Raw genomic sequence first — 15,830 nt, 5'->3', positions numbered from 1 at the left:
TAATTTAAATGGCAAGAAAAATTAAATTAATAATTAGAAAAACTCTTGGCAAGGTATGAGAACTGGAAATTCCATCCTAGTTATCCTTATCAGGTGTGATGAGAATTGTTTATTGCTCCCACTTAGTTAACCCTTACTAAATAAAGGAAAGTCAAGTGGACTAATCAACTTGATTCCTCAAGTCCTAGTCAACTCCTGTGGAAAGACTAGTTTTAGAGGGATCCAAATCAATCAGCAATTTCCAATTTTCAATCAACTGCTGAGTTTGATAACTCAAGTGTCACTAATTACTTAATCAAAGTCAAAAGGGAAAAAATCTAAATTATTTGTATCATAAATAGAGGAAAGCAATCATAAATATGAAATACCTCAAATTGCATTTAAACATAAATTTAAATCTAACATGAAGAGTTCATAAGCCAATTTGGCAACATAAGTAATTAACAAGTAAAAGTATTAGAATAAATAAAAGTAAAAGAGACATAAAGTAAAGGAATGTTGAACCTGGAATGAAGAAAATAAACATACTCTAAAAGAAATCCTAATTCTAAAATCTAAGAGAGAGGAGAGAGCCTCTCTCTCTCTCTAAAACTACATCTCAAACCTCAAATTCTTAATAATGAATGTTGTATGAATGTGTCTCTTTGATTCCCCCATTCTCTAGCCTCTATACTGTGTTTCTGGGCTTGGATTTGGGCCAAAAAAGGGCCCAAAAATCGCTGGGAGCGTTTTCTGCAATTTTCTGCATGTGGCGTCCGTCACGTGTGTGCGTGGGTCACGCGTGTGCGTCATTTGGAGATTTTCCTTGTCACGCGCGTCATTTGCGTTTTGCGCTAGGCACGTGTCCGCGTCGTCCATGCGTGCGCGTCACTGCCATTTTCTCCAAAACTCTATTTTGTGCGTTCCTTCCATTTTTGCGTGTTTCCTTTCTGTCCTCTAAGCCATTCCTGCCCTATAAAGCCTGAAAATACTTAACACACAGATCACGGCATCGAATGGTAATAAAGGATAATTAAAATTAACATTTTTAAGGCATAGGAAACATGTTTTCTCATATATCATAGAATAAGGAAGGAATTGTAAAACCATGCAATTCTTATGAATAAGTGGGTGAAGAATTCACAAAAACACTCAATTAAGCACAAGATAAATCATAAAATAGTGGTTTATCAACCTCCCACACTTAAACAATAGCATGTCATCATGCTAAATCCAAGAGAAAAGAGTGAAGGTAGAATGGTGGAATCTTATGCAATGCAATCTATTCTAAATGCAAGCTACCTAAATGAATCATGCAATTCTAATTATTATCCACTTATATATATAAAGCTTACATGTGGTAAAATTGATTCATATTTTCAAGGAATCATAAATATACAACCAAGGCCAAATCATATTAAAACACGTTCACAATTGAGTTGAGTTAATCAAAAGATTTCACAAACTTGCAAGGCAATCAATAATTAAATATGGATATATGAAAATGAGCTATTGAACCCTCACTGGATTTGTGTATACACTCTAGTCACTCAGTGTTCACTTTATTCTTCTCTAGTCATGCTTTCTAAAACTTTGTTCTTCATATAACTAATCAACAAATATTCAATGTACACATGCAAACATCATGAGGTCTGTTTTAAGGTTGTAATGGGGCTAAGGTAAAGGTGAGGGTATATGTATAAGGCTAAGTGAGCTATAAATTGAATTCTTGATTAGTCTAAGATCTCACCTAACATATACATACTTTCTACAATTTTAAAATTATGCCTAGCTACCCAATTTTTTTCACTTTTGTATCACATACTCATGCACCAAGTTATTTTATTTTTTATTTTTTTAATTTTTTTTAAAGAAAACATAACATTATCAATGCACATGGATTCTTTTAATTATTTAAGTTTCACATGAGTATGCTCCCAATTTCTAACTATTTTATCCATTTAATCCTTTCCTATCAACCCAAGTTCCCACAGTTTCCCCACACTTAGTGGATACACAATCTCTATCTTAAGCTAACCAAAGATTCAATTTGGGATTTTTAATTTATTTTTCTGCTTAAGGCAAGTGATGTGGTTATAGAACAGAAGGGGATAAAAAGGCTCAAGGTGGCTAACAAGGGTGACATAAAATGGTAGGTTTATTTGGGATAAGTGAGCAAATACAAGTAATGGCCTCAATCATATGCAAGAATGTAAATACATTGAATATTGGACATATAGAATGAAACAAAGTAAAGTCTGCAATTATAGTGAAGAAGGGCGAAACACACAGGAATGAAAATTATGGTTAAATAATGTAACCATGTAATTAAGCTCAAAAACTCACAGGTTATGTGTTCTTTGGCTCAGAAACCATATATCAGTTATGTATATCATGCAAGTAGAAATCAAGAGTTTCCATTCAACTCAATGTGAATCCTTGAATGGCTCTTATAAAAATAAGTATTTTCTTTGAAAAATATTGTCAATTTACCAACATTTATTGCTATATATATATGGTGGGTGGATTGTTGTGATTCTGAAAAACTAAAATTTCTAGTTTACTCTTTTTTTTTCAATTAAACCAAATTCTCATATGCTAAAAGGGTAAACTAAACTAAATAATCCATATTTTCTATATCACAACTAATAAGCTAAGAATGCAAATTAAGCTAAATATCTAAGATATATATATAGCCCAAAGTGCAAAATGTAGAAATAGAGTAGAAATAAATAGAAATACAGCAAAAGAAAATGTGCAAGTACTGAAAGGAAAAATAAGATAAAATAAAATAAAAATAAAATATAGAAGAAGAAATAAAATAGGATAAAGAGTCTGAAAGTAGTTCACCAAAATAAAGTTCGCCAGAGATGGCGACCTCCCCACACTTGAATAATAGCATCGTCCCCGATGCTCAATCAAGCATGGTGTGAATAAGTGGCATCTCCGGAAGGGTGCTCTGCTGGTGTCTCTATGGCGGCCTGAGGTGCTGCAGTTTGTATGGGTGCCTGAGGATCTGCCTGCTGAAGCGGGGGCTCTGTCTGTAAAGGGACATGTGGATCGGCTGGCTGTATCTGCTGGGGCTCCTCATGATGTGGCGTAGCCTGCTCGGGTCCTGCCTGCGCAGCCTCGGCTCGTGCATCCTCCTCCTGGTCATCCACCTCATCCTCAGATGCCTCTGATGGTGTCAGGCTCGGAGGGGATGTCATGGTGGCCCGATCGGATCATCAACTTTAAATGCTCATAGCGTCACTTGCTGCGATGCTCAGATCTCTCATATCGCCGCTGGTTGTGGCGTTCCATCTGGTCGAGCCGCTCAAAGAGGCAGTGCACAAGGTGGTAAATGGGCTCTGATGTAGGTGAGGGTGCTGTGGTGGTGGTTGGTGCAGCAGGTGCAGAAGGAGCAGCAGAAGATGTGGATGCATCAGCGGAGGTAGTGAGAAAGGGCGGTCTATAGCCCAAAGCCTGGAACTTCCTGCCATGTGGGATAATCTTCTTGCAGTCAGCGGCAGGTGACTTCTCATCCGCAAGCTCCCAGGATACCTCAGCTCGGCGGCCCAGCTGAGTAATCAAGTAGGGAAAAGGCAGAGTGCCTCGGACATGGACCCTGGACATATAGTACCGGATAAATCTGAGAAGGTACAGGTCCTTGCCCTCCATCACGCACCAGATAAGGGTAATCATGGTAGCTGGCACCTCAGTCTCATGAGTGCTCAGCATCACATAATTGCTAAGAATTTGCTGCCATAGCCGAGCCTCGTCATTCAGGTAGATGATTTTGATGCCTTTTGGGGTCACTATTGACTTACCCATGACCCATGGGACAGTAGGGTCAATAGCTATGGTGCGCTTTACTGCTTCCCAGTTAAATCTCATAAACTTCATATCTTCTTCAGCCTTCTGGTAACCATCTGGCTGATCGGATTTAGGCTGGAGTTGGAGGATGTCTTCAATTGCCTCCTTAGTAACTAGAATTTGTTTGCCTCTGAGCTACATGGCATCCAGGGTCGTTTTAAAGTAGTTGCAGTAAAATTCTCTGACCCAGAATGCATTTACCTCAGTCAAGTTTCTCTCCAGAAAGTACCAGCCTCTTTGTTTGATTTGGTTTGTGGTGTACTCTAGTAATTCGACTAGAATTTGGAGGGTCTTTTCTAGATATAGGTTCCTTGAAGTTGCAAAAACTAGATACTTGAGTTCGCAGTATCGGTTGGCAAACTTGACTGGGCCAGTTACAGGCACTAGCTGATCAGCCTTTTCCTGTGGGGTAAAATTCTTCTCCCGCCAGGAATCATCATGCAGTATATCCAGGATAGTGGTAGATGATTCACCTCTCTTTCTTTTGCCTGTGCCTGTTTTGGCTTTTCCTTTTCTTTTTGGGTCAGACATCCTGAAAAGCAGAAGTTCTAGGATACAGTTTATTAAACTAAAGCAGGAAAACAGGTAAGCAAATAGTAGTTGAGCAGTATAAGTATAGAGGGGCAAAAGAGGAATAAAATAGCAAAAGAAGCATGAAGTGAGTTAGATAGATGTAGGATGTTAGACTGTATGCAAGCTAAATGTCAAAGAATAAAAATCACAATCCAAGATCTATGATATACGGAATGCTTGATTCTCAGGGACAACAACAATCATGCCTTGAAATGGGTTGAAAGTAGTTAGTTGAAAACTAAGAGAGAAGTTAGAAAGTTAATGCAGTTAAGAGTTAAAAAGTGAAGTTAAAGTAAGTGGCATGGTATTGTAGTTCCTAATTAACAAAAAATACACAAACTTGAAGAACAAGCAACTCACATTCAAGCAGAGAATGTGGAGTAATGATGATTAATCATATAAATAAAAGAAGTGCAAAATGAATTAATTCATCAATAATGTGCTTTAACTAATAAAGGAACCAGAATGAGTAGGAATGCTAGCCCATTCATTCATGAATTGGCCTGGTTGAAACCAATTAGTGTAGAATTCAAAAGTACCAAAGCCAATTTATGAATGGGAGTTAAGTGAAACAATTTTCGGAAAAATCGGGCAGCATTCCAGCTATATATTGGATGTTCCCGGAAAATCAACAGCAGCATAAATTTAGTTCATATGACGTTTAAAAGTAGTGCAGAAAAGAGTAACAAATAGCAAGTCACATGAATTCAGAATAAACAAACTCAATCTGCAGCAGGAGATGCAATTCAGGTTGAATAATATGAAAATAGCATTAAACAGTAAGGAACAGTATATGAGCAGCATTATGAGCACAGCAATTTCAAAATTGCGAAACAGATAAAGCAAGCAGTAAGAACAGCACAATTATCAGACCTAAATCTACTAACCACATCCTAGCTACCTAACCACCTAAAATCCACTACGAACATGCATCTCTAACTATCCTAATTTGAACAGAATTGAAAAATATGCAAACTAACTAACTGGAATGGGAATGGGATCGGAGCGCAGTGGAACCTGGTGTGCGCAGTAGCAGTAATTGAACGCAGAGAGAGGGTGGTGGTGTGGTGATGCTGGTGGGCAGCGCGGCGGCGATGGGAGGCGGCACGGCAGCGATGGGAGTACGGGCGGTGGTTCGGGTGGGGGCAGGGGATGAAAGAGGGAGAAAAGAGAAGGGAGGGGGGGCGAGGAGGGGTGGCGTTAGGGGGTGGTGGCCGGCAAAAGGGTGGTGGCGGCGGGGCTGATTCGTCCGCGTGGAGGCAGGGGCGGGGGAAGGGTGAAAGGGGAAGAAGAGGAAGGAGAAGAAGAGAAGAAGGAGGGGTGAGGGTGGTTCGGCGAGGGGTGGCGACGGCGGCGCTGCGGAGGTTGGTTCGGCGGTGGTGGTTGGGTGGTTGGGGTAAGAGAGAGTGGACATGGAACGTTTATAGGGAGGGGGGAAGGGGGCGATGCTGGGTTAGGGTTTCCGCGTTGGAGGGTTAAGTGAATTCAAATCCACGCGGACGTGTGGATCATGCAAAAACGTGGCTGAGGTGGAAGTGCAACGATGCAAAAGCGTCATTGACACGGATGCGTGAATGGTGGATAAGGGAAATGACGCGTACGCGTGGAGCACGCGTACGTGTCGACTAGAATTTGTGCTAAACGCACAAATCCAGCGTTGTTTCGGCGCAACTCTCTGTTTCAAATGGCGGTGGAGGGGGGAATATTTTTCACGCGACGCGTACGCGTCGTCCACGCTTACGCGTGGTTTTTGTTAATGAAAATGACGCGTACGCATCGTTGACGCGTACACGTGGCCCAAATTATGCCTAATGCATACCAGTCGCACGATTCCAGCCCAACTTTCTGGGCGTTGGATTGTGACGTTGATTTGGAGTCACAATAAAATACAATTAAAAACAAACAAAACAAAATAAAATTAAAGTTTGAAAAAGAACGATCATACCATGGTGGGTTGTCTCCCACCAAGCATTTTTAGTTAAAGTCCTTAAGTTGGACATTTGAAGAGCTTCCTGTTATGGTGGCTTGTGCTTGAACTCATCCAGGAATCTCCACCAACGTTTGCAATTCCAATAGCCTCCGGGGTCCCATACTAGGCACGTAAAGCCTTTGAGCAAGTTAAAGCAGGTTTGCAGGCTCCAGGAGTATTGATTGTCAGGATAAATTCCAGAATCCCAAACCTTGCTTTTGTACCCGTCTTCGTTATTATCTTCATTTTTCCAACCGGGCAGTACACAACCTGAATTTCCACTGAGATACCCAAATGTCTTCCGAAATTCATTCAATCGAGCTCTATACCAATCCTTGCACTTCTATTTGAAGCGTGGAACTGTATTGAACCTTGGGTGCCAATTTCTATTGCTAACCATATCCATTTTACTCTTAAAGCCACAAAGAGCTCTAAGCTGGCCATCGGTTTCAAGCAAACCATATTCAAGTGGAAAGATAAAGATAAAGGCTAAGGATTTTATCCACTTGAAGTTTGTATTAGGTGGTAATGACCTTGGGAGAGGTGTTTCCGGTGGTTCTGCAAGCTCCACTTCCTTGTACTCCTCTGTGAATTTTTCCATTTCCTGACAAACCTCTTCAATTGCAACCTCGTCTTGATCAAAGTTTTCAATTTCTTCCTCATCACTCAAGTCATAAGTTGGAGGTTGAGAAAAGTCTACCTCCACATCATCCTCATATTCACTTGGGGAAGATTCTTCTAGCTCAAAGAGTTCAATTGTGACTGCGAGGTCATCATTAGGAGAACTTGATTCATGATCATCATTACCAAGAAAAATTGCTTCTTGATCTGTTCCGTCCAGTTCTTCAGAAGATACATGCCTCGGGGGTTGTGCACTATCCTCCTTAGCATCAACTGCAAATTTCTGGGTGGAATTCTCCACAACTCTTGATTCCCATGGAGGTTCAGCGTCTCCTAAGTCTTCAACAAATTCTTCTTCTTCGATAATTGTAGCTCCCTCTACTTGTTCCAGTACAAAGTCATGTTCTTTACTATCCACCGGAGTTTCTAGTGTCTCCTTCGTACTGGGGGCTAATCGATTTATCGCTTGCTCCAATTGATGAAGGGTTGCATGAAAGTGGTTCACTGTGTCCTTGAGGTGAGCCTGTGATTCTTGGGTCGATGGATATGGACATAGTATATATGGAAGTGGTGGTTCTTGGGAACAATTGGATTGGAATTTGGGTGGATAAAGGTTAGGGTTATATGGTGGTGAATGGTTGTGTTTGGCTTGTGAGTATGGTGGTTCGAAGCTATGTTAAGGAGGTGGTTTATAGGCACATGATGGAGCTTGTTGGTAACCATAATGGGGTCCACCATATCTATCATCTTAGCACGCACCTCGGAATGGCTCTTGACCATAGTAATTTGGTGGAGGTGGTTTGTCACGAGGGGGTCCACCATAACTATTGTCTGGGCATGCATCGTAGAATGGTCGTTGTCCCTGGTACTTTGGAAAGTGTTGCTATTGAAAGGGTTGATCAGATCCTCGTGGCTCCTTTTATCTGTGATTGTTTCGACCTTGACGTATGTTCCTGGTATAGCTTCCATTCCTTTCAACAACATTAGAACCAAACTCAAAGCGACAGGGGTGAGAACTCATAGTAACTAATAAAAAATAAAAACAAAAATAAAAACAGAAACAAATAAACAAGCAAAATAAAATATTTACAATAACCAATAATAAGGCACACATTTGCAAATCCCCGGCAACGGCGCCATTTTGATGAACGAAACTCTTGCACGATCTAGAATTTTCACAAATAAATTCCCGTTGTAAGTATAGTTTTTAGACCGACAAGAATTCCTTTCGTACAAAAGTTTTGGTTGTCACAAGTAATAAAACCCAATAAAATTTATAACCGAAGTATTTAAACCTCGGGTCGTCTCTCAAAGAATTGCAGGGAAGTATGATTTATTATTGGTTATGGAAAAAGGTATATTTTTGGGTTTTTGGAATAAAGAACAAGTAATTTAAATGGCAAGAAAAATTAAATTAATAATTAGAAAAACTCTTGGCAAGGTATGAGAACTGGAAATCCCATCCTAGTTATCCTTATCAGGTGTGATGAGAATTGTTTATTGCTCCCACTTAGTTAACCCTTACTAAATAAAGGAAAGTCAAGTGGACTAATCAACTTGATTCCTCAAGTCCTAGTCAACTCCTGTGAAAAGACTAGCTTTAGAGGGATCCAAATCAATCAGCAATTTCCAATTTTCAATCAACTGCTGAGTTTGATAACTCAAGTGTCACCAATTACTTAACCAAAGCCAAAAGGGGAAAAATCTAAATTATTTGTATCATAAATAGAGGAAAGTAATCATAAATCTGAAATACCTCAAATTGCATTTAAACATAAATTCAAATCTAACATGAAGAGTTCATAAGCCAATTTGGCAACATAAATAATTAACAAGTAAAAGCATTAGAATAAATAAAAGTAGAAGAGACATAAAGTAAAGGAATATTGAACCTGGAATGAAGAAAATAAACATACTCTAAAAGAAATCCTAATTCTAAAACCTAAGAGAGAGGAGAGAGCCTCTCTCTCTAAAACTACATCTCAAACCTCAAATTCTCAATAATGAATGTTGTATGAATGTGTTTCTTTGATTTCCCCATTCTCCAGCCTCTATACTGTGTTTCTGGGCTTGGATTTGGGTCGAAAAAGGGCTCAAAAATCACTGGGAGCATTTTTCTGCAATTTCATGCATGTGGCGTCTGTCACGCGTGCGCGTGGGTCACGCGTGCGCGTCTTTTGGAGATTTTCCTTGTCACGCGTACGCGTCAGTCACGCGTACGTGTCGCTTGTGCTCTGCGCTAAGCACGCGTCCGCATCGTTCATGCGTGCGCGTCGTTTGCGTTTTGTGCTAGGCACGCGTCCGTGTCGTCCATGCGTGCGCGTCAATGCCATTTTCTCCAAAACTCCATTTTGTGCATTCCTTCCATTTTTGCGTGTTTCCTTTCTATCCTCTAGCCATTCCTGCCCTATGAAGCCTGAAAATACTTAACACACAGATCACGGCATCGAATGGTAATAAAGGATAATTAAAATTAACATTTTTAAGGCATAGGAAACATGTTTTCACATATATCATAGAATAAGGAAGGAATTGTAAAACCATGCAATTATTATGAATTAGTGGGTGAAGAATTGATAAAAACACTCAATTGAGCACAAGATAAATAATAAAATAGTGGTTTATCAATCTTCAAGGTTTAAGTGGAAGGGTTGGTACAGTGCTCAATTGATTGGGTCTACATGGAGAGTTTGGTGCTTAAATGAGAATTTGGATTGCTTACCACTCGGATGGAATTATGATGATCAATTAGAAGACAGGTGTAAAAACAAAGTTTGGGATCCCGGCATACATGAAGATCAATTTTGGGAGTTCCTAGCTTGTTTGGAACTTCATCAAAGCTTGGTGCAATTAACTTGGAACTTTAGAGCATATTGGAAGTCCAAGCTTTGGTGGAAGTTCAAGGAGGAGTTCAAGCATAAGTCGCCATGACTCGGAGCTCGTCAAAAGGTCCAACTTAAGGACTATAACTAAAAGTGATAGGTGGGAGACACATACCATGGTAAACTCTTTCTATTTTCTCTTTTATATATAGTTGATGAATAAAGTGAATTTCCATTGTTAGGTAGTTTTGTTAGTTTTTCTTAGTAGTTTGGTATGTTTACTAAGGTTTGACTTTATTTTGGTATCTTTTTAGAAGTCTTAGTATGCTCGCATACGCAACCTAATTCTTGCAAATGCAACCTTATTTTTGTTCCAAAGTCGCGTACATAGTCTTGTCCCACGTACGCGACTGATGAGCGGATATTTTATACGCTTTTTGGCATCATTTTCATATAGTTTTAGTATGTTTTGTTTAAGTTTTATTAAGTTTCTATAGATTTTAGTGTAAAATTTACATTTTTGGATTCTACTTTGAGTTTTTGTATTTTTATGCAATTTTAGGTATTATCTGGCTGAAATTGAGAAGCTGGAGCAAAAGTCTGATTCAGAGGCAGAGAAAGCACTGTAGATGCTGTCTGGATCTGACCTCCTTGCATTCAAAAGAGCTTTTCTGGAGCTACAAAAGTCCAAATGGAGCGTTCTCAACAGCTATGGAAAGCTAACATCCAAAACTTTCCAAAAATATATAATAGTCCATACTTTGCTTCAGAATTGAAGGCCCAAAACTGGTGTTCAACGCCAGGCTCCTGCCCTATTCTGGCGTCCAGCGCCCAAAAGAGAAGAGACCAGCGTCCAACGCCCATAAAGGACCCCCTAGCCACTGTTCAATGCCCTAGAGGCCTCCTAGCACGTGGATCTCAATCAAACTCAGCCTAAACACTCACCACGTGGACCCCAGAAGTGGATTTTAGCACTAAATGTTTTACCATTTTTATATAATCCTTAGTCATTAGCTTAGTATTTATTTGAGAACTTTTATAGTTTTATGGGAGGACCTGTCATATTTCGTTTGACCCATTCTATTTTCTATCAGTATGAGTTTCTAAACCTCCTAGGTTGAGGGGAGGAGCTCTGCTGAGTTTTATGGATTAATAAAGTACTACTGTTCTATTTCAATTCGTGTTTGATTCTCTATTCTAAGATGTATCTTCGTTCTTCATCAATATGAATGCGTTGAACCTACACAAGGTTATCTCATTTTACTTGGGTTCAGAGTGAGCCTTTCATCGGACAATGATGAACCACTAGCTTGATTATACATCTCTTAGATGGCTAATCCACGACTTCGTTGGGGACTTCTTGAAACACCAGTTCAGTCGAAGTATGGGGAGATTAGAGTTTTTGTGGTAGAGGCTAGAACCAAAGGCGCAGCATCCTCTGATCCGGAAGATTCGACCTTGTCTGTGGCATTTTGAGTAGGATCACCAAGGAGAATGAACTGCAGGAGCTTCACCTTCAATCAGACTGGATCCGCACTAACCCTGGGATTCAGATCTGGAGGAGTATTAGCGATCTCTTAAAAAAGACGTTAATCATATACAGCTTGCCATATGAGAAATCATCCACAGTTGAAAAAGACAGTAAAACTGGATTGATCTAGAAGAACAAAGCATCTCCAAGCCTTAACCATCTTCTTATCATTGCAAACACATCAACCTAGTAACGTTTTATCTATTTTCCATTTATGTGAATTAAACAAATAAACAACTCTTCTATCCGCCTGACTAAGATCTACAAGATAACCATAGCTTGCTTCAAATCACAATTCTCGTAGAATTGACCCTGACTCACTCAGGTATTACTTGGACAACCCAGTGCACTTGTTGGTTCAGTTGTACGAAGTGTGGAAATTCGTGCACCAGCAACCTGAGAAGGCAGTCAATTTTGCTCACATCACGCGTTCAAGTTTCGTACATGTATTGAAAAAAAAAGAAACCGTTGTACGTACACATGCCCATTTATACATACACACAACCTCAATTCTTGCCAAAGTCGTGTACGCAACCATGTTATGCGTACACGACACAAGTGGACAGTGGATTTGGCTCACATACGCACCATCCCAAAATTTCCCTAACCATGCGTACGCATGGTCGTTCGTGTTACGCACGAATTTGAAAATTCCAACCCTTTTGTGCAAAGCCCTAGCCATTTTCGCATAAAATTCCACCCTCAACATTCCTTTCTCTTCCATCAACATCTCTTCCCTTCCATCACTCAAACCCCATCGTTGACCACCCTCCAACCACCAACGTCTCACCTCCAACCACCACAGTCCACCACCAGCGACCCACGCAGCCGCCACCAACCCCCTTCTTTTCCTTTCTTCCCCCATTTCCCTCCCTCTTCTCCTTTTCCCTCCACTTGCGTCTTCCTCTTCACCCACTGCCACTGCCGCCAGTGCCACCATCACAACCACCCATACCACCCCCTTCTTCCACTTACAACCTCGCATAGCTTCACACGTCTTCCTCCTTCTTCCATTTCTCTTCCCCCCTCCTGCGCGAACAAGGTAATCCCCTGCTAGTGCCACCACCTCCGTCAACTGCCGCCAGTACCGCCTCCCTTGGCCGGCCACCACTGCCGCGGCTCCACCTCCGATGTCCCTTTCCTTCCTGTGTTCTTACATTACTCAGCTTTCTGGTTAGTTTAATTTCAATTTTCGTTAGTTTGATTATATATTCTTATTTTAATTATTTGTTCAATTAGTTAATTTTGTTAGTTAGATTATGCATGTTTTAGTGGATTTTAGGTGGTTAGGTAGGTTTGTACTTAGTATGTAGTGGATTTTAGGTCTGGTTAATTTTTGTTGATTGTGTTTGTGTTTGGATTATCCTGTGATTTGAAATTTGTTGAATGATGATGATTTTCTTATTTTCTGGATTGAATTATGAATTGCTGCTCACTCAAGTTTGTTTATTTGCTTAATTCGTATGAATTAATATGTGAATTGTGTTTATTTGTTTGTTGTATTCATATGGAAACTTGTGAATTGAGTGAATCTGGGAAACATGTTAGTTCACTGCTGAATTGCTACCAAAAATTATTTGGCTTGGTTTAACTGTTCATTCTTAATGCAATTGAGTAATTGAGTTTGGTATTATGCCACTTCTGTTTTGAAATATCGCAAAACTCAATTAGTCAATCATTCGGCTGTTTGTTTTACTGTTTTGTTGCTGAAAGCTGAGATTTTTTATTATTCTATTTTATTGAGATGTGCCCTGTGATTTAGTGCAACAAGATTCTTATTGACGATTTTCTATGTCAATAAGACCTTGCTTTGCAATTGATTTTCCCAATTGCTCAAAGTTCTTTTCAATGAACCAACTTTGGTCCATACTTTAACTTCAACGCTTGTTTCCATTTTAATTCATTTCTATACATTGAAATGGGCTGAATTGGTTTCTATTCAACCAAAATTTGTGAAAGTTGATTGATTGAGGTTTCCTTTACAAAATTCTACAAGTTTGAAACATATATATCTTATGTAACTCACCACTTTGTTTTCTTTATGCATTGACTTGGTCTGAGTTATCTTAAGCATTACATTCACTTTTTGACACCAAACTTGTGAATTTAATATTGGAAAGCCTTTTGGTGTTTGAAATACTATACTTGCTTTTTTTTTAACATTATTCTTCACTATTTCATCGCCAATGGCTATGCTATGCTTTAATGATATGATGAACCTCAATTGTGGAATATGTGCTCTACACATACATTTGCACCACTCACTCTAGCATATTGCATTGTTATGAAGTGAATGTGAGCTTGCTTGTCTGTTGGAATTTTTTGAAAACCTTCATAGCTTAAGAACCATGCTTGCTATGCAAATGACATTTAACTTTTTTTTTTCTTCTCTAACTTTTATTTTCCAACAGACTCTTTTACCTTTTCTTTTCAATTTTTTTCAACTAATTCTTTTTCTCTTTTCTTTAATGCATAGCAACATTGTTTCTTACCTTGTTCTGTTAAACGGGCAAGTGACCTAACTTTCATTGAATAAAATTGTTTGGAATGTGAATTCTAACTGACTTTGATTCCTATTTTCATTCACATTCCAAGTCAATTCTACTTTTATCCTCTCACTTCACAGGTATGCTATTATTACCTCAGTTTTCTGCTTCTCGCCTGCTTGTCACATTATTTTGCTCTGTGTGCCTTATATCACATATCACATGCCTATTTCCTCTTTTATTTTTCAGGATGTCTGACAGAAAAGGAAAGGATAAGGCCACAGAGTCCGGTAAAAAGAAGCGAATACAACAAACTGCTGAAACAGCAAATACAATATTTTATTGGGACAAGGTATTGGCTGTGATTACCAAGCCTGGGAGTTTGTGGATGCTTGGAGCTGATAAGACAACTCCCCAGGGGATCTCAGTTCACGCTCTGACTGATGAGGCTTGTATTTGGCAGAAGATCATGGCCAATTGCGTGATGTCGAACACCTACGAGACCAAAATCATTGCTGGCATGGCGGTCTTGGTCTGGTGTGTCTTGGAAAGTAAATAGATGCACCTTCCAAGGCATATCAAACGAAACATGGGGCGGACTCACTATATTGGCAACCTGGCCTTCCCGTGTATGATCACTGAGTTAGCTACGGAGGCCGAGGTTGTCTGGCTGACCACAGATGAGAGGCTGATCATCGCAGGCAGCAAGAAGATAATCCCTCATGGCAATTGGTTCGGACCTCAGCCGACCTCCAGATGACGAGGTAGACGGCAGACAGTACCTTCTTCCGGGCAAGACCTTCAGCACCCTCAGCATCATCATCATCATCATCATAGACACTCTACCGTCTGATCCACCGGTTGGTCGAGAACGTAGCTCGTTTGGAGCGCCGCTCCAAACGACGCTATGAGAACATTAGGAGACAGCTTCCGGCTTGGGACTCAGCGATAGAAGAGTCGGACACTTCCTTCGAGCACAGTGAGGAGGAGGAGGAGGAACGGGACGCACCAGCTCATAATAGCAACGAGAACTCCTTCCACTTCGCTTGGTTTCAGGAGCACCGAGGACGGTGCTAAATCTTAAGTGTGGGGAGGTCGTCCGACTCATCTGCGATGTATTTTGGGTGACAAGTTCCATTTCGAATACTTTTAGTTTAGTTTTTGTTATTATTATGCTTTTTAGATACTTTGTATATATTTTTTCATTTTGAACACTTTTTGCTTAGTTTATTGCACTTTCTTAATTTATTGCACTGTTTATCTTTGTTTGTACATAACCTGGTTTTCTATTGTAGTGATGCATACATTTATACTTTCTTTTATTTTGGCTTGTATATATATGCTTTTTAGTCTTTAGTTGTGTTTGTGATTGGATAATGTGATGACTGCACCTAGTTTAGTTTCCTATACATTTCATGATTTGGTTTGATTGAAATTAGGAAGTAAACTTAGGATTTTTTAATTTCCATCCAATGATCTCACATCATATATATATAGAATAAGTATAGTCAATTTAATGAAATTTCCAAGAAAACTTCTTTATATAGCGCATTGACACTCCAATTGATTTGAGTTGAGATTTTTCTCATTGAAACTTGCTTAAATAATACATTATGGAATATGGTTTTCGAGCTAAGAATATACAACCTTGTGAGTTTTGAGCCTCAAGGTGTGGTTACATTATATTAACCACTATTTGTATTCTTGTGTGTCATTCTCTTTCTATGATTGTAATCTTCAATTTGTTTGATTCTTTATATCCATTATTTAGTATATCTATGCATTTATGTGATTAAGGCCTTCATTTCAATTAGCTCACTTAACCCAAATAGCCTTATCCTTTTATCTTCCTTTGTTGCCCCACTTTGAGCCTTATTAATTCCCTTTTTGTTCTTAATTTAGCACATTACTAGCTTTAAGAGAAAAATCAATGAATGTCCTTAATTTGGATCTTTGATTAGTTTAGGCTAATGAGATTGTGTAATGTTTAAGTG

The 15,830-nt window shown here is 39.5% G+C and overlaps 1 long non-coding RNA gene across 1 annotated transcript; it reads left to right on the top strand.

The window, feature by feature from the left end:
* The first annotated feature begins 11,977 nt into the window (after window positions 1-11,977).
* LOC148545275 (uncharacterized) lies at window positions 11,978-15,153 on the top strand. The gene is made up of 2 exons (XR_015899256.1): window positions 11,978-12,523; window positions 14,086-15,153. It is a non-coding gene; the product is annotated as an uncharacterized LOC148545275 (long non-coding RNA).
* The last annotated feature ends 677 nt before the right edge of the window (window positions 15,154-15,830 follow it).

The sequence above is a fragment of the Arachis ipaensis genome, chromosome B9, assembly GCF_059453495.1.
Source record: "Arachis ipaensis isolate K30076 ecotype BB chromosome B9, ASM5945349v1, whole genome shotgun sequence".
NCBI classification, from domain to species: Eukaryota; Viridiplantae; Streptophyta; class Magnoliopsida; order Fabales; family Fabaceae; genus Arachis; species Arachis ipaensis.
Note: the sequence above shows the minus strand (reverse complement) of the source record. Positions and strands in the feature narration are given on the sequence as shown.